The sequence below is a fragment of the Eschrichtius robustus genome, chromosome 15 (genome assembly GCF_028021215.1).
Source record: "Eschrichtius robustus isolate mEscRob2 chromosome 15, mEscRob2.pri, whole genome shotgun sequence".
In the NCBI taxonomy this organism is placed as follows: Eukaryota; Metazoa; Chordata; class Mammalia; order Artiodactyla; family Eschrichtiidae; genus Eschrichtius; species Eschrichtius robustus.
This window is the reverse complement of record NC_090838.1, coordinates 72,372,053-72,398,778: the sequence shown is the minus strand read 5'-3', so window position 1 is coordinate 72,398,778 and position 26,726 is coordinate 72,372,053. Positions and strand designations below refer to the sequence as shown.

Sequence of the window (26,726 nt, the reverse complement as noted above, 5' to 3'; positions counted from 1 at the left end):
ATACAATCCAGTATTTTTAACTATAGTCACCATGCTGCACATTACATTCCCAAGACATGTATTTTATAACTGGAAGTTTGTACCTTGGAACTACCTTCAACCATTTCACCCACTCCCCAACCTCTATCTCTGTAAACCAACAATCTGTTATTTTTTACCAAGTTCCAGAGCAATTTTTTTATTTATTAGCCAAGAAAAAAATTCAGCCAGAGTTAAAGGTTAAAGTACATAAATAAAAATACAATATACTACTTTTAGAATCACAATAAGCATTTAATATATAAAAACATGGAGAGATATATTAAAATTTCATGATATGGTAGCTGCCTCTTATGAAGGAGGAAAGTAGGATGACAGGAGGGGAGTAAGGGCAAGAGAATCAAGAATGATGTTCAACTTTGTGTATAAGAATTTATTAACAAAAATGTTCTGAGGCAAATATGAAAATCATAGATATTATATGTTAATTTTGAGCATCAGATATGTAGATACTCATTATATTATCCTTTGAGATTTTTAATATTTTTATCTAAGGATAATGGAAATTAAATTTTTTTCTTATAATGTTATGTCTAATAGAGATACTTCAGTAAAAAAAAAAAAAAAAAAAATTCATTTCAGTACATTTCCCAGGACTTTAAACTAGCAAAAAATATCTAACAATTTCTAATCTTAATGCAATAATGCAATCTTTTTAGGTAGTGTTATGCCTCTGGACCCAGCACTAACATCCAATACTTCATTAGTTTTTTATAAGTGTCTTTTGAGTTCAGAGATATTGTAAATGAACAATATTTTGAACTTAGGTGTAAGTATGTCAGGATTTAACAATAATCAATCCAAATCTTACTCATTCCTCAAAAAAATTCCTCTCTTTTCCTCTAAAATCTTTAGGCCGACTTTGTTCTTTACTCTGTGTGTATAATTCTTAACTCCAGGGAAAACACCAATTAGACTTGATTAGAGAGTAGATTCCTTGTGGACCACTAAAGAAATGCTCATGAAATTGAATTACTGTAAATATGGAAAAAAGTTAAAAGATGGGTTTTGTTTTTTTTTTTTTTTTTTACTCTAAATGGTATTCCAACTTAGTAAATACTCTTACTGAAAATGTGCTCCCAGGTCAGCAACACTCTAATGAAACACACATTTTTAACCATGCGCTATGACACAATTCAGTGGAAATAAGAGTTTGCCTGCAAGGATTGCCTATAGCCCCACCATACACTGTCTTAAAAAGCATTATTGCCTTTGGAAAAATAGTTTCCGCTGAGGATATAAAGTGACCAGAAACATCAGAAAGGTCATGGGAGGAAAAAAATACTTAACCCATGTAAACACATCAAGATTTCTATATTATTAATGGTAACTTGACATAAGTGCTTAATAAAGAAAATGATGTTTCTAAAAAACATAGAGATAAATAACCAAGAGATCATGGAGAAATCAAAGAGGAAATCAAAAAATACCTAGAAACAAATGACAATGAAAACACAACAACCCAAAAAATTACGGGATGAAGCAAAAACAGTTCTAAGAGGGGAGTATATAGGAATACAACTCTACCTCAAAAAACAAGGAACATCTCAAATAAACAACCTAACCTTACACCTAAAGCAAGTAGAGAAAGAAGAACAAAAAAACCCCAATGTTAGCTGAAGGAAAGAAATCATAAAGATCAGATCAGAAATTAATGAAAAAGAAATGAAGGAAAGAAATAGCAAAGATCAATAGAACTAAAAGCTGTTTCTTTGAGAAGATAAACAAAATTGATAAACCATTAGCCAGACTCATCAAGAAAAAAAGGGAGAAGAGCCAAATCAATAGAATTAGAAATGAAAAGGGAGAAGTAACAACTGACACTGAAGAAATACAAAGGATAATGAGAGATTTCTACAAGCAACTATATGCCAATAATATGAACAACCTGGAAGAAATTGATAAATTGTTAGAAAAGCACAATGTTCTGAGACTGAACCAGGAAGAAATAGAAAATATAATCAATCACAAGCACTGAAATTGAGACAGTGATTAAAAATCTTCCAACAAAGAAAAACCCAGGACCAGATGGCTTCACAGGCAAATTCTATCAAACATTTAGAAAAGAGCTAACAACTATCCTTCTCAAACTCTTCCAAAGTTTAGCAGAGGAAGGAACACTCCCAAACTCATTCTACAAGGTCACCATCACCCTGATACCAAAACCAGACAAAGATGTCACAAAGAAAGAAAACTACAGGCCAATATCACTGTTGAACATAGATGCAAAAATCCTCAATGAAACATTAGCAAACAGAATCCAACAGCACATTAAAAGGTTCATACACCATGATCAAGTGGGGATTATCCCAGGAATCCAAGAATTCTTCAATATATGCAAATCAATCAATTTGATAAACCATATTAACAAATTGAAGGATAAAAACCATATGATCACCTCAATAGATGCAGAAAACACTTTCAACAAAATTCAACACCCATTTATGATAAAAACCCTCCAGAAAGTAGACATAGAAGGAACTTACCTCAACATAATAAAGGCCATATATGACAAACCCACAGCCAGCAGCATTCTAAATGCTGAAAAACTGAAACCATTTCCACTAAAATCAGGAACAAGACAAGGTTGTCCACTCTCACCACTATAATTCAACGTAGTTTTGGAAGTTTTAGCCACGGAAATCAGAGAAGAAAAAGAAATAATAGGAATCCAAATTGGGAAAGAAGTGTAAAACTGCCACTGTTTGCAGATGACATGATATTATACATAGAGAATGCTAAAGATGCTACCAGAAAACTACTAGAGCTAATCAACGAATTTGGTAAAGCAGCAGGATACAAAATTAATGCACAAAAATCTCTTGCATTCCTATAAGCTAATGATGAAAAATCTGAAAGAGAAATTAAGGAAACACTCCCGTTTACCTTTGCAACACAAAGAATCAAATACCTAGGAATAAACCTACTCAAGGAGACAAAAGACCTGTATGCAGAAAGCTATAAGACACTGATGAAAGAAATTAAAGATGATACGAACAGATGGAGAGATATACCATGTTATTGGATTGGAAGAATCAGCATTGTGAAAATGACTCTACTACCCAAAGCAATCTACAGATTCAATGCAATCCCTATCAAACTACCACTGGCATTTTTCAGAGAACTAGAACAAAAAATTTCACAATTTGTATGGAAACACAAAAGACCCCGAATAGCCAAAGCAATCTTGAGAAAGAAAAACAGAGCTGGAGGAATCAGGCTCCCTGACTTCAGACTATACTACAAAGCAAGAGTAATCAAGACAGTATGATACTGGCACAAAAAAAAAAAAAAAAGAAATATAGATCAATGGAACAGGATAGAAAGCCCAGAGATAAACCCATGCACATATGGTCACCTTAACTTTGATAAAGGAGGCAAGAATATACAGTGGAGAAAAGACAGCTTCTTCAATAAATTTTGCTGGGAAAACTGGACAGCTACATGTAAAAGAATGAAATTAGAACACTTCCTAACACAATACACAAAAATAAACTCAAAATGGATTAAAGACCTAAGGTAAGGCCAAACACTGTCAAACTATTAGAGGAAAACAGAGGCAGAACACTATGACGTAAAACACAGCAAGATCCTTTTTGACCCACCTCTTAGAGAAATGGAAATAAAAACAAAAATAAACAAATGGGACTTAATGAAACTTAAAACCTTTGGCACAGCAAAGGAAACCATTAAAAAGATGAAAAGACAACCCTCAGAGTGGGAGAAAATATTTGCAAATGAAGCAACTGACAAAGGATTAATCTCGAAAACATACAAGCAGCTCCTGTAGCTCAATATCAAAAAAACAAACAACCCAATCCAAAAATGGGCAAAAGACCTACATAGACTTTTCTCCAAAGTAGATATACAGATTGCCAATAAACACATGAAAGGATGCTCAGCAGCACTAATTATTAGAGAATGCAAATCTGACTTCACACTGGTCAGAATGCCCATCATCAAGACATCTACAAACAATAAATGCTGTAGAGGGTGTGAAGAAAAAGGAACCGTCTTGCACCCTTGGTGGGAATGTAAATTGATACAGCCACTATGGAGAACAGTATGGAGGTTCCTCAAAAAACTAAAATTAGAAATACTATACAACACAGCAATCCCACTACTGGGCATATATACCCTGAGAAAACCATAATTCAAAAAGTGTCATGTACCACAATGTTCATTGCAGCTCTATTTACAATAGCCAAGACATGGAAGCAACCTAAGTTTCCATCAACAGATGAATGGATAAAGAAGATGTGGCACATATATACAATGGAATATTACTCAGCCATAAAAGGAAACGAAATTGAGTTATTTGTAGTGAGGTGGATGGACCTAGAGTCTGTCATACAGAGTGAAGTAAGTCAGAAAGAGAAAAACAAATACCATATGCTAACACATATACATGGAATCTAAAAAAAAGAAAAAATTCGTTCTGACGACTCTAGGGGCAGGATAGGAATAAAGACGCAGACCTAGAAAATGGACTTGAGGACAAGAGTAGGGGGAGGGGAAGCTGGGAAGAAGTGAGAGCGTGGCATGGACATATACCCACTACCAAATGTAAAATAGATAGCTAGTGGGAAGCAGACACATAGCACAGGGAGATCAGCTCGGTGTTTTGTGATCACCTAGAAGGGTGGGATAGGGAGTGTGGGAGGGAGATTCAAGAGGGAGGAGATATGGGGATATATGCATATGTATAGCTGATTCACTTTGTTATACAGCAGAAACTAACACAACATTGTAAAGAAATTATACTCAAAAAAATATGCTAAAAAAAAAAAAACATAGAGAAACAGACAAAGGCCAGAGTCTATATATTTCTTAACATATGCCAGTCATCAAAATTTGGTTTTCTTATTCCTTTATACACCCACTATCTGCAATGACAATATAAATGGAAATGCATCTTAATTACTTGACTGATTCATTCACTCATTATTCAGTAATTTTTAAACTACATATCTTAACAAAATTTGTCAGATATGGGCTAGATGTGAGATTACAAAGGTGGCTTCCTGGTCATTCAGAGGAATAAAATTAAATCAGTGCATAATCTAAAAGCAATATGATGAGTGAATGTGAAAAGTTTGTATAAATCATAAAAAAATATTAAGGAAGGAGAAATCATTGAGAAGTTTTAAAGAGGGAGCGCTATTTCACTTAAAGGTCCTAGAATATATCAGAACATGGTAGGAATTAGCTGATATCTGCAGCAGACACATCTTTTATTGTCTCATAAGTTTTACCATAGGAATAGTTATCTACTTTATTTCAGAAAAATACATGCCCGTCATGTGTGCATCATTACAAATAAATGAACATGTGTTTATTTGTTTTTTTGTTTAATTTTATTTATTTTTTTTATACAGCAGGCTCTTATTAGCTATCCATTTTATACATATTAGTGTATATATGTCAATTCCATTCTCACAATTCATCACACAACACCTCCCCTCCCACCACCACCACTGTCCCCCCTTGGTGTGCATAGGTTTGTTCTCTACATCTTTTTCTCTATTTCTTCCCTGCAAACTTGTTCATCTGTACCATTTTTCTAGGTTCCACATATATGCGTTAATATATTTGTTTTTCTCTTTCTGACATACTTCACTCTGTATGACAGTCTCTAGATCCATCCATGTCTCAAATGACCTGTTTTCATTCCATTTTATGGCTGAGTAATATTCCATTGTATATATGTACCACTACTTCTTTATCCATTCATCTGTTGATGGGCATTTAGGTTGCTTCCATGATCTGGCTATTGTAAATAGTGCTGCAATGAACATTGGTGTTCATGTGTCTTTTTGAATTATGGTTTTCTCTGGGTATATGCCCAGTTGTGGGACTGCTGTGTCATGTGGTAGTTCTATTTTTAGGTTTTTAAGGAACCTCCATACTGTTCTCCATAGTTGCTGTATCAATTTACATTCCCACCAACAGTGCAAGAGTGTTCCCTTTTCTCCACACCCTCTCCAGCATTTGTTGCTTGTAGATTTTCTGATGATACCCATTCTAACTGGTGTGAGGTGATAACTCATTGTAGTTTTGATTTGCGTTTCTCTAATAATTATTGCTGTTGAGCAGCTTTCATGTGCTTCTTGGCCATCTGTATGTCTTCTTTGGAGAAATGTCTATTTAGGTCTTCTGCCCATTTTTGGATTGGGTTGTTTTATTTTTTTTAATATTGAGCTGCATGAGCTGTTTATATATTTTGGAGATTAATCCTTTGTCCATTAATTCATTTGCAAATATTTTCTCCCATTCTAAGGGTTTTCTCTTTGTGTTGTTTATGGTTTCCTTTGCTATGCAAAAGCTTTTAAGTTTCAGTAGGTCCCATTTGTTTATTATTGTTTTTATTTCCATTACTCTAGGAGGTGAATCAAAAAATATCTTGCTGTGATTTATGTCAAAGTGTGTTCTTCCTATGTTTTCCTCTAAGCGTTTTATACTGTCCAGTCTTACATTTAGGTAACTAATCCATTTTGAGGTTTTTTTTGTGTATCGTGTTAAGGAGTGTTCTAATTTCATTCTTTTACATGTAGCTGTCTGGTTTTCCCTGCACCACATATTGAAGAGGCTGTCTTTTCTCCATTGTATATCCTTGCCTCCTTTGTCATAGATTAGTTGACCATAGGTGCATGCGTTTATCTCTGGGCTTTCTATCCTGTTCCATTTATCCATATTTCTTATTTTGTGCCAGTACCATACTGTCTTGATTACTGTAACTTTGTAGTATAGTCTGAAGTCAGCGAGTCTGATTCCTCCAACTCCGTTATTTTCCCTCGAAACTGCTTTGGCTATTCTGGGTCTTTTGTGTCTCCATACAAATTTTATGATTTTATTGTTCTAGTTCTGTAAAAAATGCCATTCGTAATTTGATAAGGATTGCATTGAATCTGTAGATTGCTTTGGGTAGTATAGTCATTTTCACAATATTGATTCTTCCAATCCAATAACATGGTATATCTCTCCATCTGTTTAATTTCTTTCATCAGTGTCTTATAGTTTTCTGCATACAGGTCTTTTGTCTCCCTACGTAGGTTTATTCCTAGGTATTTTACTCTTTTTGTTGCAATGGTAAATGGGAGTGTTTCCTTAATATCTCTTTCAGATTTTTCATCATTAGTGTATAGGAATGCAAGAGATTTCTGTGCATTAATTTTGTATTCTGAAACTTTACAGAATTCATTGATTAGCTGTAGTAGTTTTCTGGTAGCATCTTTAGGATACTCTATGAATAGTATCATGTCATCTGCACACAGTGACAGTTTTACTTTTTGTTTCCCAATTTGTATTCCTTTTATTTTCTTTTCTTCTCTGATTACCATGGCTAGGACTTCCAAAACTATGTTGAATAATAGTGGTGAGAGTGGATATCTTTGTCTTGTACCTGATCTTACAGGAAATGCTTTCAGTTTTTCACCATTGAGAATGATGTTTGCTGTGGGTTTGTTGTATATGGCCTTTATTATGTTGAGGTAAGTTCCCTCTATGCCTAATTTCTGGAGAGTTTTTATCATAAATGTGTGTAGAATTTTGTCAAAACCTTTTTCTACCTCTATTGAAATGATCATATGGTTTTTATCCTTCAATTTGTTAATATGCTGTATCACATTGATTTATTTGCATATATTGAAGAATCCTTGCATCACTAGGATAAATCCCACTTGATCATGGTGTCTGAACCTTTTAATGTGTTGTTGGAATCTGTTTGCTAGTATTTTGTTGAGGACTTTTGCATCTATATTCATCAGTGATATTGTTCTTTAATTTTCTTTTTTTTGTGGTATCTTTGTCTGGTTTTGGTATCAGGGTGATGGTGGCCTCATAGAAAGAGTTTAGGAGTGTTCCTTCCTCTGCAATTTTTGGAACAGTTTGAGAAGGATGGGTGTTAGCTCTTCTCTAAATGTTTGATAGAATTCACCTGTGAAGCCATCTGGTCCTGGACTTTTGTTTTTTGGAAAATTTTTAATCACAGTTTCAATTTCATTGCTTGTGATTGGTTTGTTCATATTTTCTATTTCTTCTCGGTTCAGTCTTGGAAGGTTATACCTTTCTAAGAATGTGTCCATTACTTGCAGGTTGTCCATTTTAATTGGCACAGAGTTGCTTGTAATAGTTTCTTAGGATGCTTTGTATTTCTGCTGTGTCTGTTGTAACTTCTCCTTTTTCATTTCTAATTTTATTGATTTAAATCCTCTCCCTCTTTTTCTTGATGAGTCTGGCTAATGGTTTATCAATTTTATCTTCTCAAAAAAACAGCTTTTATTTTTATTGATCTTTGCTATTGTTTTCTTTGTTTCTATTTCATTTATTTCTGCTCTGATCTTTATGATTTCTTTCATTCTGCCATCTTTGGGTTTTGTTTGTTCTTCTTTCTCTAGTTCCTTTAGCTGTAAGTTTAGATTGTTTATTTGAGATTTTTCTTGTTTCTTGAGGTAGGCTTGTATAACTATAAACTTCCCTCTTAGAACTGCATTTGCTGTATCCCATATTTTTTGGATCATCTTGTTTTCATTGTAATTTGTCTCTAGGTATTTTTTGATTTCCTCTTTGATTTCTTCAGTGATCTCTTGGTTATTTAGTAAGGTATTGTTTAGCCTCCATGTGTTCATGTGTTTTATGTTTTTTTCTCTGTAATTGATTTCTAATCTCATAGCATTGTGGTCAGAAAAGATGCTTGATATGATTTGAATTTTCTTAAATTTACTGAGGCTTGATTTGTTACCCAGAATGTGATCTATTCTGGAGAATGTTCTGTGCACACTTGAAAAGAAAGTGTAATCTGCTGTTTTTGGATGGATTGTCTTATAAATATCAATTAAATTTATCCGGTCTATTGTATCATTTAAAACTTGTGTTTCCTTATTAATTTTCTGTTTGGATGATCTGTCCATTGGTGTAAGTGAGGTGTTAAAGTCCCCCACTATTATTGTATTACTGTCGATTTCCTCTTTTAGAGGTGTTAGCCATTCCCTTATGTATTGAGGTGATCCTATGTTGCGTGCATATATATTTATAATTGTTATATCTTCTTGGATTGATCCCTTGATCATTATGTAGTGTCCTTCCTTGTCTCTTGTAATATTCTTTATTTTAAAGTCTATTTTATCTGATATGAGTATTGCTATACCAGCTTTCTTTTGATTTTCATTTGCATGGAATATCTTTTTCCATCCCCACACTTTCAGTCTGTATGTGTCCCTAGGTCTGAAGTGGGTCTCTTGTGGACGGCATGTGTATGGGTCTTGTTTTTGTATCCATTCAGTGAGCCTGTGTCTTTTGGTTGGAGCATTTAATCCATTCACTTTTAACGTAATTATCGATATGTATGTGCCTATTACCATTTTCTTAATTGTCATGTTTTTTTTTTTTTGTAGGTTCTTTTCTTTTCTTGTGTTTCCCACTTAGAAAAGTTCCTTTAGCATTTGTTGTAGAGCTGGATTGGTGGTGCTGAATTCTCTTGGCTTTTGCTCGTCTGTAAAGCTTTTGATTTCTCCATCAAATCTGAATGAGATCCTTGCTGGGTAGAGTAATCTTGGTTGTAGCTTTTTCCCTTTCATCACTTTAAATATATCATGCCACCACCTTCTGGCTTTTAGAGTTTCTGCTGAGAAATCAGCTGTTAACCTTATGGGAGTTCCCTTGTATGTTATTTGTAATTTTCCCCTTGTTGCTTTCAATAATTTTTCTTTGCCTTAATGTTTGCCAATTTGATTACTATATGTCTCAGCATTTTTTCGTTGGGTTTATCCTACCTGGGACTCTCTGCTTTACCTGGAATTGGGTGGCTATTTCCTTTCCCATGTTAGGGACGTTTTTGACTATAATCTCTTCAAATATTTTCTCGGGTCCTTTTCTTTCTCTTCTCCTTCTGCGACCCCTATAATGCGAATGTTGTTGCAATTATTGTTGTCCCAGAAGTCTCTTAGGCTGTCTCCATTTCTTTTCAGTCTTTCTTCTTTATTCTGTTCTGCTGCAGTGAATTTCACCATTCTGTCTTCCAGGTCACTTATCCATTCTTCTGTCTCAGTTATTCTGCTACTGATTCCTTGTAGCGTATGTTTCATTTCACTTATTGTGTTGTTCATCTCTGTTTGTTTTTTCTTTAATTCTTTTAAGTGTTTGTTCTTTAATTCTAGGTCTTTGTTAAACATTTCTTGTATCTTCTCGATCTTTGCCTCCATTCTTTTTCTGAGATACTGGATCATCTTCACTATCATTATTCTGAATTCTTTTTCTGGAAGGTTGCCTATTTCCACTTCATTTAGTTGTTTTTCTGCTGTTTTATCTTGTTCCTTCATCTGGTACATATTCCTCTGCCTTTTCATCTTGTCTATCTTTCTGTGAATGTGGTTTTTGTTCCACAGGCTGCAGAATTGTAGTTCTTCTTGCTTCTGCTGTCTGTCCTCTGGTGGACCTGAACATGTGTTTATTTTAACCTGTATGCTACTTGGCTCATGTAGAAGCTTCTAGTTTCTGCCATTGTGTAGCAGAATATACAGGCATAAAAATAATTCCACAAATCAAATGCCACTCCAATAAACAAATGAACCAGGGATATTGGCAGACAAAGTATAGATGAGAAATGGAAATAATTATAATAAATGAAGACATGTAAATTATTGTAACAGATAAGCAATAAATACATGAACAGAATATTTGACCTTCATCACTTAACTATAACATGAAACCTGATGCTGCCACATATAAAATAAGAAAATAATAAGAAATAAATTATACCCACTGTTAACATTACTAATCATTAATCTTTCCAAAAAAACTAATCTGGCAGTAGTATCAAGAGGTTTAAAAATATTCTATTTGTAGGAATATATTCTATGGAAATCATCAGAAAAAGAGATTAGTATTATATTACAAAATGAACCACTGAATTGCTATCTAAAATAGCAAAGCATTAGAAATAACATCAATGACCAACCAAAAAGAATTTCTCAACAATGGTCCATTCATGTGATGGAATATTACACAGCTATTCAAAATATTATTCTCAATACTTGATCATCATCAAATATATTCATAATTTAATTTATGTATTAAACAGGCCATTCATTTGCCAAGACATTCATTTATGAAATGTTTATTACTATTTTGATACAGGCCTATTTTGGCAGTACAGTTTTGTGCAAAACATTGTCTTTGTTCTCATGAGTATTGTAGCCTAGCTCTAGAGTTAAACAAAGAATCAGGCAATTTAAATGTGATATTGTGTGTGTATTTGTTGAGGTAAAAGAGAAAGGTACTAAGAGAACACAATAAAAATTTGGTGAGCACAGCTTGTTGGGTCAAAATCAACTGTGATTTGTCAAGACTTCCTCAATGGTTGTCTAGAAGAGACAAGAAGGATGAATAGGATTTAAGCAGACAAAGAATGTTTGGAAGAATGTTCCAGACAGAAGAAAAATTATATGCCAATGTCCAAAGAAAAACACAAACATTTCCTATACAGTATGATTTGAATTTTCCATAAAGTACTCCAACATACTAACAATGATTCTCTATGAGAGGTAGATTTTTGGTTGGTATTTATAACTTTTCTCTTGGTTTTAAAATTTTTATTAAATTTTGTTTATGACAAACATGATTTGCTATTAAATTAGGAGTAATTAACCTTACAAATTTTCAACAGATTCAAAGGATTAGAGGAGACTGACCTTCAAAAGAAGTAATCAATACTTAAATTTATTGTGTACACTGTTCATGAGTCCTCTTGTGTTTAAATGCATTAGCATCAGGATTGGGGTATCAATCTATCAACCAATTTCATGTGTTTCTCCTAGTAAAATTTGTGACTTCAAGCAGCATACCTTGATGATTAACCATAAGGTCATATAGCAAAATGCTACCTGGTAGCATGTTGGTCTCACTCATGCCAGGGTCACAAGGCTATCACAAAATTTAAAGATGGGATAAAGTGTTAGTCTAATTAGCTGCCTGAATGCCAGAAGAAAAATCAATAATTGCTCAGAGGAACTAGCTATTTTTTTTCAGAGCTGGTTTTACAACTAGGCTGTGTATAATGCATAGGTGGCTGACTAGGTGATGGTAAATACACCAGTGTCAAGGAGGGTCTAGGTCTGAAAATACTAAGCAAACTACCTAATTTCCTACTATAATGCAAATGGACTTCCTCATGTCTTGAAAACTTTTGATATTTGAATTTTCCCTTAAATAAAAGAGACATTATTTCTATTGATAACATCAGCAACATAACCTACAAAGACAGATATGTGAGCATCTTGTCTGTCATAAATGTCTATATATTATGCTGGTATTAGAGAGGTAAAAGATATTATACATGACCTCAGGAAGTTTCACTTACTTAGAAGGGCATATTAGGGAGACAGGATATGGGTCTGTGCACCCATCAGTATTATCAGTAACATATTTTAGGTGCTGCATAACTGATACAACCAGTAAGTTCTTAGGGAGGGCAAATGAAGCCAAGACCATACACAGACACTGGAGGTCAGAGGTGGCTTCCTGGAGATGACACTCTGAGCACTTCAGTAAGGGGATCTATAGGCAAGTAAAGAGTGACATTCAAAGAACCATTTGTTGTGTGTAAAGACATTTTGGAAGGTAATTATAATTTACTTCTATTATTAATTCCATTTTTATTATTGCTTTTACTGATTCATGGTTATGCAATTGTTTTATGATCATTTTAATAGGGGTTTCATGACTCTGATTTTAACCTACCCTGAAGTATGGAAAAAACTTAATGTTTGTATGTTGCAGTTACATTCCCTTGATTGTAGACAAGATTTATCTCCTTTAAACATTGTACCTTGCTATTTTACCCAAAGCAAATTGTATTAGTTATCTATTGTTGCATAACAGATTATTTTAAAATTAACAGCTTAAAACAAACATATTTATTGCCTCACCATTTCTGTGGGTCAGGAGTCCAGGCATGGCATAGCTGGGTCCTCTGCTTCAGGGTCTCTCACAAGGCTTCAGTCAAGGTGCTGGCCTATGTTGAGGACTTATCTGACATTTGACTGGGGAAGAATCTTCTTGAAAGCTTACTTACACAGCTGTTGACAAGATTAAATTCCTTGTACTGTGTGAATGGTAGACTGAATTCCTTGCTGGATGTCAGAGGTAGCTCTCAGTTCCTTTCCACCCAGGTCTCTTCATAGGACAGCTCATAAAATGAGCAGCAGGCTTTTAGTTAGGAAGACAAAAATTACAATCATGCATAATAGCCCATCAACTGCTGTATTCTGTTAGTTAGAAGCAAGTCACAATTCCTGCCCAATTGATTATACAAGGACATTAGTACAAAGAGGAAGAAATCATTGGGGAACCACCTCAGAGTCTCTCTACCACACAATTTTACAAGTTTTATATGCTTAAGTGGGATGCATAAATTATGGCAGAAACACAAAATTTTTAATTCAATATATGCATTTACTTGAGATATCCTTGACTAGAAGATGTGGTAAGACTATTTAGATTGCTAAACTGGTTACTGGTAAAAGGAGACTATAGTATAAACTCTAGATGCTCTACTAACTACTATACAATGTTAGTCAAATCCTCAACTCCACTTATGCCCAGTTTCATTATCTATAATATCAAGAGATTGGACTAGAAATCATTTTAATGTTAATATCTTATTACTGTGCATCAGATACAGTAATCTGAACTTTTAAGGCAAATTTGGCAAAAGGGTGTTTTAAATATTTAAGTGGAAGTTCATTTTTTTTCTACCTTTGCAACTCTATATGAAATGAAAGTTGAGACAATGTTTGTTCTCTACAGTATAGAATATGCCATTTTAAAGTATGGGTAACCAAGCTGAGGTTGTGCTGATTTTTTTCAACGATTTTATAACCTACATTGTACTGTGTTGCAACCTAATTATGTAGTCTGTAAGATGTAGAACTCTGTACACATAATCAGAAGCAGTGTCCCTGGATTCATTCAGAGAACACAGATTAGTACAAAGGTAGGATGATTAAATTGTGTATTATTGGGGAGCAGCTGAGTTACAACATTTTCATGAAGTTTGACATGTGTACAAATGGAGAAAAATAAAAGATCTAAAATGATAGGAAAGGAATCGGCCACTATTCTGTTTAGCAGTAGAATCAAATATACTGGACAAATTTCATTCATCTGCCCTGCTGTATACCTGCACTTGCTATCTAACCTCTCTCTATAGCTTCTTTTTTCCCAAAGAAAATATTTTATCCAAAGATTTCAGTTTTTCTTTTGGGAAACACTAAGGATGGAGTTGGGGGTGTTCTGACTATGCTCATGCAATCATTATTCAACAATGTACTGTCCTGCAGTACTCAAAGAGAGATGCCAGAGAGGGTTATAATATCTCTTATTATATGACCCAGTACACAACCTTTTCAAAAAGACTTTGTCAGACTACTCAGCAACTCTGCAGATCCAAATGTAAACTACATATTCTTCCTGGAGAAGGCAGTAAAAGGCATTGGTATGCAAAAATGCTGAGCAAACAGTAAACACTGGAAGATTTCAGTAGGATAAAATATCATATGTCTTTCCAGTGAAAAATAAAAGAATGATCCTGGCTACTAGTGAACATTAAAGATCCCAGGATACTTCTCCCAGGAAAGGACTGTTAATCTATGTGTTCTGACAAAATTCCATTTTGGGTAATTGTCCTCTGTCTCCCTAAATCTCTTTTTCCTTTCCATTTATATTGAAAATGTCTCACTTTGTGTCCTAAATGGATTACACTATCACTCACCTAGAAGGGCATATTATAAGAAGGTAATTGTAAATTTATGTGTGAAATGCCAAATAATGTGCACATTCATAATACTAGTTCCTTATCATTATTATTATTAATTTATACGTTGTTGCCTGCTAGAATATTTTGTTGTCCTTTCTTGCGTATTGTTTTAGTTTGTAGTTTTCTTTCAAATTATCTTATAATCATGCAATATAAACTCTCAATTCTACTTCCTAGGTCTAGTAAATTCATTTTGCCTTTGATTATATTGTATTTGGTTTTAATAGCATACATTTACTTATATCACACATAATGCCAACCATGTACTTAAGTATATCTGAAGTTGGCAGACATTTTTTAAGTTCCCCAAAAAGATCTGACCTTTTTAAAAAATATCAATCATCTACCCTTTCTCACCTCTAATTCATTTTTCAAATCAGCCTCAGAATAAGCCAAACCATCCTGTGAGATTTCAGAGCTTTGCCAGTCTGCATTTATAAGGTTAAGACAAGCCTAACATAAAAAAATACATGAAACCGGTGACTATCCTGTTATACAATCTGAAAGACAAAGAGAAGGCTCAGTCTCTTCAACTTGCTACCTGAAATTATCTTCCTCACCTTCAAGTTTTATTAGCTTTTAAAATATAAAACCCCAGAGAGGTCAAATAAAACTGTTAACACTTGCACATATATAGGGTTGAGTAAATTCCCTGTCCTTTCCTGAAAGCAATTTTAATAGGGTGACCAGTGAAAATATAATGAGAATTCAGGTACTTGAGAATAGGAAGAGACAAAGGATGATTAAATGGGGGCAAAAAGAAGGACTGCCCAGAAAAGATCAGAGGTCAACTTTGTCCTCTTTCATCTGGATCTGACTCAGTTAAAATTTTAGGCTTCTTTTTATTTAAGTGACAGGGCTCCCTCCTACATATTGCCTATTGCAAAGCCACTGGATATTTTTTATTATGTTCTTAACAATATTTCTGCATAGAACTTGACAATATAAAAATAGCTTGAACTTCCTTAAGTTGAGTGAGGGCTATACCAGGCTTTCTTATTCTGCTAAAGCCCTTCTCGAACATAATCCTAAAATAGGCCCTTGAAATTGCTGATAGATCTGTGGGAGTTTAATGCATGTCTTTGAGAGGAAAAATTTACCATGTACAGTGTATAAAGAACATTCTGATTGAAAGGTGCTATATAAATGAGAGATATTTTTTCTTATCCTGTTCATACTAGAAAAAATTTGTTGAAAACTGACCATGGCATGTCTGTAGATAGAAGATACTGAAATTTTAATAAATGTGATTCAGATTCATGTAGGAGTACAGACTAGATCTTAAATCTGATGCCTTCATGAGCTATTAATTTAATCAATCAAGTAAAAAATAATAATATCAGGAAAATCTACCTTTATTCTGAGATTTTTGCATGAGAGTCTATGTCTAAAATCTTGCTATAGATTGACTGAGTTCAGTTGAAAAAAATACTTAATTCGATCAGATGACTTTATATATTTTTTCCTGACTCAACCTGTGATACTCACATTAGACCAGTGTAGGACAGAACATCTCTATCAACAGGAAATGTTCCCACACATGAACTGACCCTGTAGGGCTTTTTTTTTGTTAACTTGGCAGTAAGAATTAATAAGAAGTTCTCATGAAGCTAATCTCTAGAAAATTCCTAGGGCTATGTAAGCCATTAACACCTCAATCCTATGTATCTTGGGACTTTGGTGGAATTTCCATTGCTAATTAGAATGACAAGAAATATACATGTATATGTGTACTTGTGTGTGTTATAGGAAGGTATATGTCTGATAGAAAATATATTCTATTCCAGACATCTGCCTCATAGTGCCAAAAATTATAAATTGACAAGAGCACCCTATTTTAAAAGGTTAAGTCAGTGATTACATACTAAAGTGGTGTTACCAAATAGGGGAAAATCTATGAACAGTGATGGGAGTATATTGTTTGTGGTTTTAGGACCACTGTAGCATCAGTTGCACACTAACCTAATGGCAAATATCTCCCCAACTGAAAGATCTCTAAAGAATTTATTATAGTAACTAACTTCTAACATTCATAAAAGGAAACAAACAAAAAATTAAAATAAACACACATCATCCTCACCAAAGATACCCAGAAGAAATGAACAGCAAAAGTGTTTCCAGAGTTTGGGCCATGTCCCAGGCATTTTATCTTTAAATCATTTATACTTGGCCTTATTTGTATCCAATTTGGTTTGCAAACATGATCTGAAGTCTTTCATATTTGTATTCATTGGCAGAATTTGTTGTAAAACAAAGAAACCTGTCCAACAAGCATCACATTGCATCCTAATGTTTCTTGTTCAGTTCAGTCCATCATTCTCACTTGCTCATTGATGGGTACAATGCAAGGAGACAGGAGTTACCTAAAGTGATGTGACACAACATGACACATCAATCAAGGATTGTTTGAAAAAGGATGCAGTGCAGAGTTTTCCAAGTTTTGTCTTTTGGAAGAGAAAGGTTTTAAATTCGTCTTAGGAAAAAAAAGATGAAGGGCCGATCCAATGTTGCTTGCTGAGTCATAGGAAATTGAATTTGCTCTAAGGAAAGAAAGGTAACCAGCAGAGCTGATGAAAACCCTGAGGAAAATGTTCAGAATGAGATCATCATAATCGTTTCATGTTGGTGAGTTTGTCAAGGCTTCAAAGAGAAGGATGGTGGGAACTGAGATTGTTCCGCAGTTGAAGTGCATGCAGAGAGGTTTAAATTAACTTCTGAAATGTTCAGTGATCCTCAAAGGAATTTAATTCCTTAACTTTGGATAAATCTTGAAGGGAGGTAGGTAATTGGGATTATTCTTTGGCAAGAGCATTATCCTGCTCTGGAAGGAATAGTACCAAGTTCCTCTATTTTGTTTGCATTCAGGGATGGGATGTGGTATAGTACCTACCAAGACTCCTCCCCGCCTGCTCATTTCACTCCAGCTGCTAAGTAAAGTCTTCTGTGAAATTTGTATTGATCACCCTAAGAGTAACATGTGCCTTCTTCAAAGTAATTTGAATGATTTGAATATGGGAGTTTTGATATATACAACATTTGTCATAATGTGATGTAGTATTCTGGACTCTAACATTAATCTTCAGAGGTCTAAAGATAAATTTGATTTAGTTTCTTACTTGCTGTCTAGTAATATGCAATGTGACAGTGCTAATACATCTTCCTTTTATATAATACTAAACAGGGTCATCAGGTAATAACAGGTCTCTCTCTCTTTGTTTAAATGTATAGTCTTTGCCCTTTATTTAGTCAATATCTATATCCTAAGTATGTGTATTTCTGCCTAATTTATTCCTTTAAAGTAAGGTTGAATCTTAGTGATCCCCTTGATTCTAAAATATTTAAACCTTGACTTTTAGCAATTATGGGAGGGAGCTCAAAATCCTGTTAGCCCAGATGCTTAATGAGAAGTTAGGAAAAAGCCTAGAAAAACTGACCTCTTCAAATTAGGAATACGAGTTTTATTAATGGATAATAACTTCTCTAATAAAGTAATAAATGTGAATGAAAACTAGGTACAAAAAAGTAAAATGTTATTTTGGAAAAGACTTTAATTTTATAAACTTCATTCAAAATAACCCATGAGATAGGTGGGCCATGCCCATCCCCTAGATCCCATGGTGTTGTTGGCATCAATACTCTATTGGTCTTTGACTCTTTTTCACTACCAGAGAATATCTAGAAGTGGCTTCTGAAAAGGGGACCCACTTCTTCCTCCAAAAGGGTGGGTAAACCATGAATATCAGGATGGACATGATCCTTGCCCTCATGGCGCATATAGTCTAAAGTGAAAGGATTTGAACACACATGCTAAATAACTTCTGAAAACAGCATGTGTGCAAAGTGCTACACAATGATTGCTTGTGCTATGGGAGAGTGTGGTGAGGCAACATAACCTAACCAGGAATGAAGGTAGAGAATGTTGTCAGAGTCCCAGTAACAATTCTCTCCTACAAGAATATGAAGAACATAAGTAATAATCAAGATTTTGATGGGATTATAAGCACTGTCTGACACTGAAATCCCTTTTTAAAAATCCCCAACAAATGGTTTTTAAATTTCTGCATAAAAAATTCAAGGAGTGAAGAAATTTATACTCTCCAGGTATTTCATTCTGTCTTTGGCCAACTTGGTTATGTAGTGAGAGGAAATTTTTGACTCCATGTTCTGCCTTTTGATCTGAATTCTACCACTATAAAAACAAGGAGAATTAGTTCAATTTTTATCCCACATGACCATATCAAAATACTGCAAGAAGACTATCATATTTTCCCCAAGACTTTTATTCTCTTAAGCAAACTTCCTTTGATGGAATATTCCCAATTTACTTAGTAACCCTGACCATCATTCTAAAAATGGGATATAATTTGTTTGGTTTCCCATGCTAAAATGTAGTGAGCAAGTTTAGGCTAGATGTGCCTAAATCTTTTTAAGTCTTGCAGATTTTTTTTAAAAAATCAGAGTGTAGTATTTAACATTAATTTTTATTAAATTTCATCTTAATTAGATGCCACCTGATATTCCAAATAGGTAAGAACTTTGGGGTCTAATTCAGTCACCCAGTGTATTTCAGATGCCTGAGTGTTAGACTTGTGAAATATGGTTGTCTTACCTTCTACATCATCAGAAAATTGTGAAAAAATAACTTGGTAATAAACATGTAAGGAAAATGACTTTCTCTTCCTCTGTATTTTCTATTAATTTCTGGGGAGTGTTTTAGTTATTTGTGTATAACTAGCATCTATTTAAAATTATTATTTGAAAAACTGTGGACTTGACCTTAGCCAATGAAAGGGAGGAATCAAAGATATATAACTATAAAACACTTTTAGCTGTGAAGAATAGAGGAAGCAATGTAAATTTAGTGCCAGGCAGTTCAGGATTCATTTACTATATCTGCTACACTAGCTATGTGATCTAGAGAACATCACTAACCTTTTCATCTTAATTTTCTGACATGGAAACACACACACACACACACTCTCAAGTATATACCAAAATATTGTGTGAACTGAATGATTACATACAAATACAAGGCTCTTGGCAGTTAGATTTTCTCTCTTACCAGAAGTTTATAATAACCTGGAGGAGATGGACAATTTTACAAATAATAAAATAATTTGAATGAAAGTGGTGAGTAGGTGAGAGGTAGAAATGTCCAGAGGGGTTATGTTTAAGTCACCAACAAAATGCTTCCAGTTTTGAATACTGTTGTGATGGTGTATGACTTAAATTCTGCCCTGGCAAAGGAGATGATTGGAGGGCAGAAATATAGTCTGGAAGTAGAATCTGCTTTAGATTACACAAAAGAATATTCAGATGGTGCCATCCTTAACCACGTGGTTTTCTGCAACCATAAGAATCCATCTTGCCAGCTAGATGTCTTCATTTGTTAAAATCACATTTCTCTCTTTTAATTCCAATTCTTTTTTTTTTTTTTTTTTTTTTTGACGGCTGAGCAGATTTTATTTTTGCAGGCAAGAATGCAGAAAGACACAGGAAGTTTAATCTTTAAACTGATCTCTCAGGGGCGAGGTGACTCTCTTCCTGAAGAGGGCTGAGGCATCCTGAACTTCGAGAGGTCCATGTTTAGGTCTAAGAATGTGTATGTGCTGTAGTCATGATGCTTGAGATTCTTGTAGGTGGTGTTGTCAAATGGCTCAGCAAGGGCAGTGGCTTTTTGGTGGACTTTGCTTCTTGGGATTCGTTAGCAATCTCTTTTCATTCTTTCCTGATTCTGCAGAGAGAGAAACTATAGGAACAACTCCTCGAAACACTGCTGCTTCTAGAAACACAGTCTTCAGCACCCCAGCTCAACCTTGCCCCAGCAAAAGCGAGGCCGCCATGGCCGTGACTCGGGCGCGGGCCAGTCCTCCTTCAAAGTCAACAAATATATGTGAATAAGATCCTCATTTTCAGTTCTTACTTTGTTCAAGCATGGATCAATAGAATTCAGTTTAACAGAGTAATTGCATTTACAGAGTATTGCTTTATGGTATACATCGTATATACGTACTATATATCATATATATAATATCATTGCTTTATGATATACATAGTATATATGTACTATATATAATAAATATAATAAATACATGTGTATATAGTATTTCCCTCCCTCTCCTCAGAGTACAACCTTCCTTTTCTTTCAGTCAGGAAGGTCATGCTGCTACTGTCTGTTGTTGTGTCTGGTCCAGAGCAATGACCTTCAGCATGATCTTTTCAGGGCAATAGCATTTCTCAGCATTTGTTTCTCACCTGAGAAGTGGCAGCTGGCTTTATCACCCTTTCCAAGCACTTCCCTGAATAAAGAACAAAGTTCACAGCAATTTTAGGTAGAAGCAACAAATAAGTGATTGCTAGATTCAAAAAACCATTTTCTGAGCACTGCTGTGAATTACCATTTAATCTAAGCTTCCTCACATCCCAAGGACACACTCTCAACCTGAAAGGGATTGTGTTCCAAGAGTACAAATACCCACTACTGCCAGACCTTACCAGCCACTTGAGCAGAGGCACTACACAGCACCAAACGTTTCCTGCTAATTTAATTTATATGAGCCGACGTTTTAAGTCCCCAGATCCTTCGGATACTGAATAGTTCAAGTTTCTGGAACATCAGGACTCCTGTGCAGTCCCCAAGAAAATGTCTTCACGTAGGTGTCTTGGAAGCCAGTTTATAACTATTCTTTGGCAAAAGACTGTGTTGTGGGGCTTCTTTAAACCCAACATACAGAAGAGTAACTGCTATTGAATTTGTATTTAAAGCATAGCTATTTATACTTTCCAAAACAATTTTCTGTATTATCATGTAATCGTACTTCATTAAAAAAAACTATAAAGCAGGAAGGGCTAAAAAGAATTGTATTTAATTTAGTGAGGAGGTGAAGAATATGGGTTGAGTGCAAGGATATTGGAATCAGAAAGAGCCTGAATCCCAGCTTTGTCATTTGTTGTTTCTTTCTTAAAGCTATTTATTCTGGCTTCCCCCAGTTCTTTGGTTATAAAATAGAAACCTTTTCATAGGGTTGTTTTGAGCAGTATGTATTACCCAATAAACACACTAAATACTGCCCAGTATGTATTAGACACTCAATAAATGTTAAATGTTATTTATAATAACAAGTATTGCTTTTTTAAAATTTTTATTTATTTATTTATTTATTTTTGGCTGCGTTGGGTCTTTGTTTCTGTGCGAGGGCTTTCTCTAGTTGCGGCAAGTGGGGACCACTCTTTATTGCGGCACGCGGGCCTATCACTATCGTGGCCTCTCGTTGTGGAGCACAGGCTCCAGACGCGCAGGCTCAGTAGTTGCGGCTCACGGGCCCAGCTGCTCCACGGCATGTGGGATCCTCCCAGACCAGGGCCCAAACCCGTGTGCCCCGCATCGGCAGGCAGACTCTCAACCACTGCACCACCCGGGAAGCCCACAAGTATTGCTTTTTAATGGAATAATGAGACACAAAGTTCAAATGATGTACAAAAAGCCAAGAGATATGATTAATGACAAAGCAGGATTTTGAAGTCACTCTCTTTCAACTCCTGTGCCAGTATCCTTAGCATTTCCTTAACATATTGCAGGGTAGGATTAAGTGCAAAATAAATAGACAGTAAAAAGTCACATGTAAATACACAATATGGGCAATTGTATATGCCAGGTTTTCTGCCTTGGAAAACCAGTAATTGTAGCCTTTTGCCTAGAGGTTACAAAAGGCAAACTTTTGAACTTCTGAACTCCCAGAAGTTGTCCACTATTTGGAGTTGTCCAAATATTGCATTATGAATACACTAATATGAATATATGAATAAAAATTATGTATTTCTATGTATATTATATTGATAAATTTGTAAATAAATGTGTTTCAAACAAAAAGGGTAATGGAGACATTTATATATTGGAGCAGTAAGAGAAACATACCTTGTTAACAAGAATTTTGAAGATTTTTTGCTGTAAATTTTTATTTTGTTTTAATGATTTTTTTTAAGAACAGAAGACATGCATGTTTATTTTTCAAAACTTGGGAGGGGAAAGAGAAAAGCAAGAAAGCAAAGAAGCAAAAATAATGCAATGACCAATTCTAAATTTGCTGTATCATTGTATAAACTTTATTTCAGCCATATGTATATATTTAATATTTTGATTATAGACATATATATTTTTTTAAAAAAACACTATGCAGGTTTAAAACACATTCAGCTTAATGATATACAAGTACATTTTCACAAATCATTTAATACATATGCTCTAAATGGAAAATAAAATATTTTATTGATAAATAGGTAGTAATTTAAGTATTAACTTATATTAAACACTTAGGTCATTTCCTATTTTTATCTATTAAAAGGACACTTTTACACAAATTACATAAAGCAATATTAACCTTTTAATGGAAATTCCTAGAAATCAAATTTCTGAGATAAATTCTAGGTGTACTGATAATGCTTTTGCTACATGTGGCTTAATATTTCTCATTAATAAGTGTTACTATTGCAATATTTACCTTTATATACATAAGAGACCTCTTAACCTGCACTTCAACTATATTGGGTATATACCCAATGTAATATTAATTTAAATATATAAAAATAAAAATAACACCTCATTTTTTCTTAATTTGTTTCTTTGATTATCAGAGTAATTGAATGATTACCAGAGTAACCAACTGTAGTTCTTCTATGAATTGTTTATTTCATTTTCCCACTTTAAAAAATTCCAGAAACGTCTTTATCTAAATCTACTATTTATTCTCACCCTTCAACAGCAGCATTATTTGTGCTTTTTTTCTTTCTCTCTCTCTCTTTTTTATTATTTGTGCTTTCTCTTGAATCTCCACATCCCAGTTGGGGGCCTTGTTATCAAGGTCCCTTAACCTCACACAGTACCCACATATGCCAACAGCAGGATGATATCTCTTCTTCCGAGTTAATGCCCTCAGATTCACTTTTTAGATTTATCCACATTATATGTTTTCAGACCTATTTTTTTTTACATTTTAGCATACTGATGTTATTATTTGCTGGTTTTAATTTTAATGTTGATTTAAAATAATCTGATTTTTTATGTTTTTTTGTGGTTTCATTAAACAGTGTGGAGAGCAAAAGAAGAGACTAGGATAAATGAAATTTTTTTTCTCTACCAATAATCTATTCACAGAATGTGTGATTTTATTTTTTAACATCTTTATTGAGGTATAATTGTTTTACATTGTTATGTTAGTTGCTGCTGTATAAAAAAGTGAATCAGCTATATGTATACATATAACCCCATATCCTCTCCCTCTTGTGTTTCCCTCCCACCCTCCCTATCCCACCCCTCTAGGTGGTCACAAAGCACCAAGCTGATCTCCCTGTGCTATGCAGCTGCTTCCCACTGGCTATCTATTTTACATTTGGTAGTGGATATATGTCAATGCCACTCTCTCACTTTGTCTCAGCTTACCCTTCCCACTCTCCGTGTCCTCAAGTCTATTCTCTACGTCTGTGTCTTTATTCCTGTCCTGCCCCTAGGGCCTTCGGAACCTTTTTTTGTTTGTTTGTTAGATTTCATGTATATGTGTTAGCATACGGTATTTGTTTTTCTTTTTCTGACTTACTTCACTCTGTATGACAGGCTCTAGGTCCATTCACCTCACTACAAATAACTCAATTTTGTTTCTTTTTATGACTGAGTAACATGCCATTGCTGTTTGGTTTTAAAGGAAACTTTATAAAGTATCTTATATGATTTTACTATCTGTCAAATAAGATAAAATTTTAGAGTGTATGTTTCCTTTTATAACAAATTGGAAAATATATAAGATTTTAATAGCTTTAGCTCTAACCATCATTTAAGGAAAAAATGTTTTCTTGTGGAATATTTTAAGTCCTAAGGTGAAATTGATCTCACAGAGCATGAGTTAGCATTTAAGGATTGTCAAAGAGTATGAGGTCGGGCATTCATAAATATCAATCTATGTCCTAGATATGGATCAGTAATTTTCTTCAGTTATTTCAGCAATGATGGTCGATGACCTAACAACTCATAACCTAAAAGTCCTCCCTGACCTGTTACCTTAAATTTCCTGGAAGATGATGGAGTGATAACTCTATGTGAATCACTGAAGCACCCAAACTGCAAACTACAGGAGTTGTGGTTGATGGGTGGTTACTTCACTTCTGTTTGCTGTGTGGACCTTGCTACTATACTTATTCACAGTGAAAAACTAAAAACTCTGAAACTAGGGAACAATAAGATATATGATGCTGGTGTCAAAGAGTTATGTGAAGCTTTGAAGCATCCTAAGTGTAAATTAGAGAATCTTGGGTTGGAGATGTGTGAGCTCACCTCTGCCTATTGTGAGGACCTGGCCTTGGCTTTCACTGTCTGCAAATCACTGAGGTGCATGAACCTGGAATGGATTAGCTTGGACCGTGATGGGGCGGTGGTGCTGTGTGAAGCCCTGATCAGTCTGGAATGTGACCTGCAGATGCTTGGCCTGAATAAATCTTCATATGATGCAGAAATTAAGATGCTGCTGACAGAGGTGGAAGAGACAAATCCCCACTTGACCATTTCACAGTCTCTAGATTGATTACGAGCACAGGATCAGGGGTGTGCTTGGCTAACAGGGAACATCCTGAAATAATCTTCTCACAAAGGCTTCCCCTTGGTCGCAATGGGCATTTCTCCTCCTGACACACCCTGTCCTGTAAATTGTTCATCAGGGCAGTGGGGGCTGTGATTTCAGAGCTCTTCCTTCACAGTATTCTAGCAATATGATTGTGGGATGTGCCATCTGTGCCTAAGTCCTCTATGCTCCACCTTTAAAGTTCCCATCCTGTCTCGCAGTGTTTAGAAGAACAAATACATTAAATGGGTAAACAGTTGGGAAAAGTGTTTACTCTCCCTCTCCTCTCCCTCATCTTGCTCCTGGTGACTCCTCAATCTGGCCTCCCAGGCTTCTGACCAAAAACCTTTGCTCTAACAATTCTCTCTGCCTGGAATACTCTTGTCCCAGATATCTGCTTGGCTGAATCTTTCTTCTCTTTCAAACCTTTGGTCAAATGTCACTGTCTCAATGCATCTTATCTGAGTCATCTTATTTATTACTGCAATTTACCTCTTCTGGCCACTAGACTCTCTTTATCTTCCTTTCTGTGATCTACTGTTTCTTTTTAAAGTACTACTTATCAACTTCTAAAATATTATATAATTCAGTTGTGTATTATGCTTATCATTGATTATCTTTCCCTTTCTTCTAGAATCTCACCTCCATGAGGGCAGAGATATTTTTCTCTGTTTTGCACACTGATGTATACCAAATGCCTTGAATAACTTTTGGCATGTAGTAGATGTTCAATAAATATTTTTCAAATAAATAGAGATATCTTAAAGTAGGTAGTCTAGAGCAGGCTCAGTAGTTCAATTTTTGTCATCAGGTACCCAGTCTGTGGCGTGGTACATGTTCAGTGATTGGTAATTTCAATTCAGTGATAATAGGAATATTTACACCATTAAAATTGATAAACAATACAAATCATGACTTTTTGCCCTCAAAAAGTGGTTTATCAACATCCCTCTGGACCCAAGTTTTTCATTCCTTTATTTCTACCATGCTTATTGATTTGGATTATTGTGCTTGTTACTTCATGATTGAAAGATGACTGCCACTTCAGCTGTATCATGACTCTTTTTAAGATTTATGTGTTTATTGAAGGAAAGTGAAAGCAAACTCTCAGCATGACTAGTTCTTTTATCAGACAGCCAAGGCTCTCTCAGATATCCCTTAAAAGATTAGTGCTAACCTCTCATTGGCCCATATTTGTCACAGGACCATCTTTTAGTTGCACAGGAGACTGTGACAGTGAATGTCTAGCAATGGGAAATATTCCACTACTA

At 34.8% G+C, this 26,726-nt stretch overlaps 1 pseudogene; it reads right to left on the bottom strand.

The window, feature by feature from the left end:
• Window positions 1-20,372: 20,372 nt before the first annotated feature.
• Window positions 20,373-20,694, bottom strand: LOC137777386 (NADH dehydrogenase [ubiquinone] flavoprotein 3, mitochondrial pseudogene; annotated as a pseudogene).
• Window positions 20,695-26,726: the final 6,032 nt, after the last annotated feature.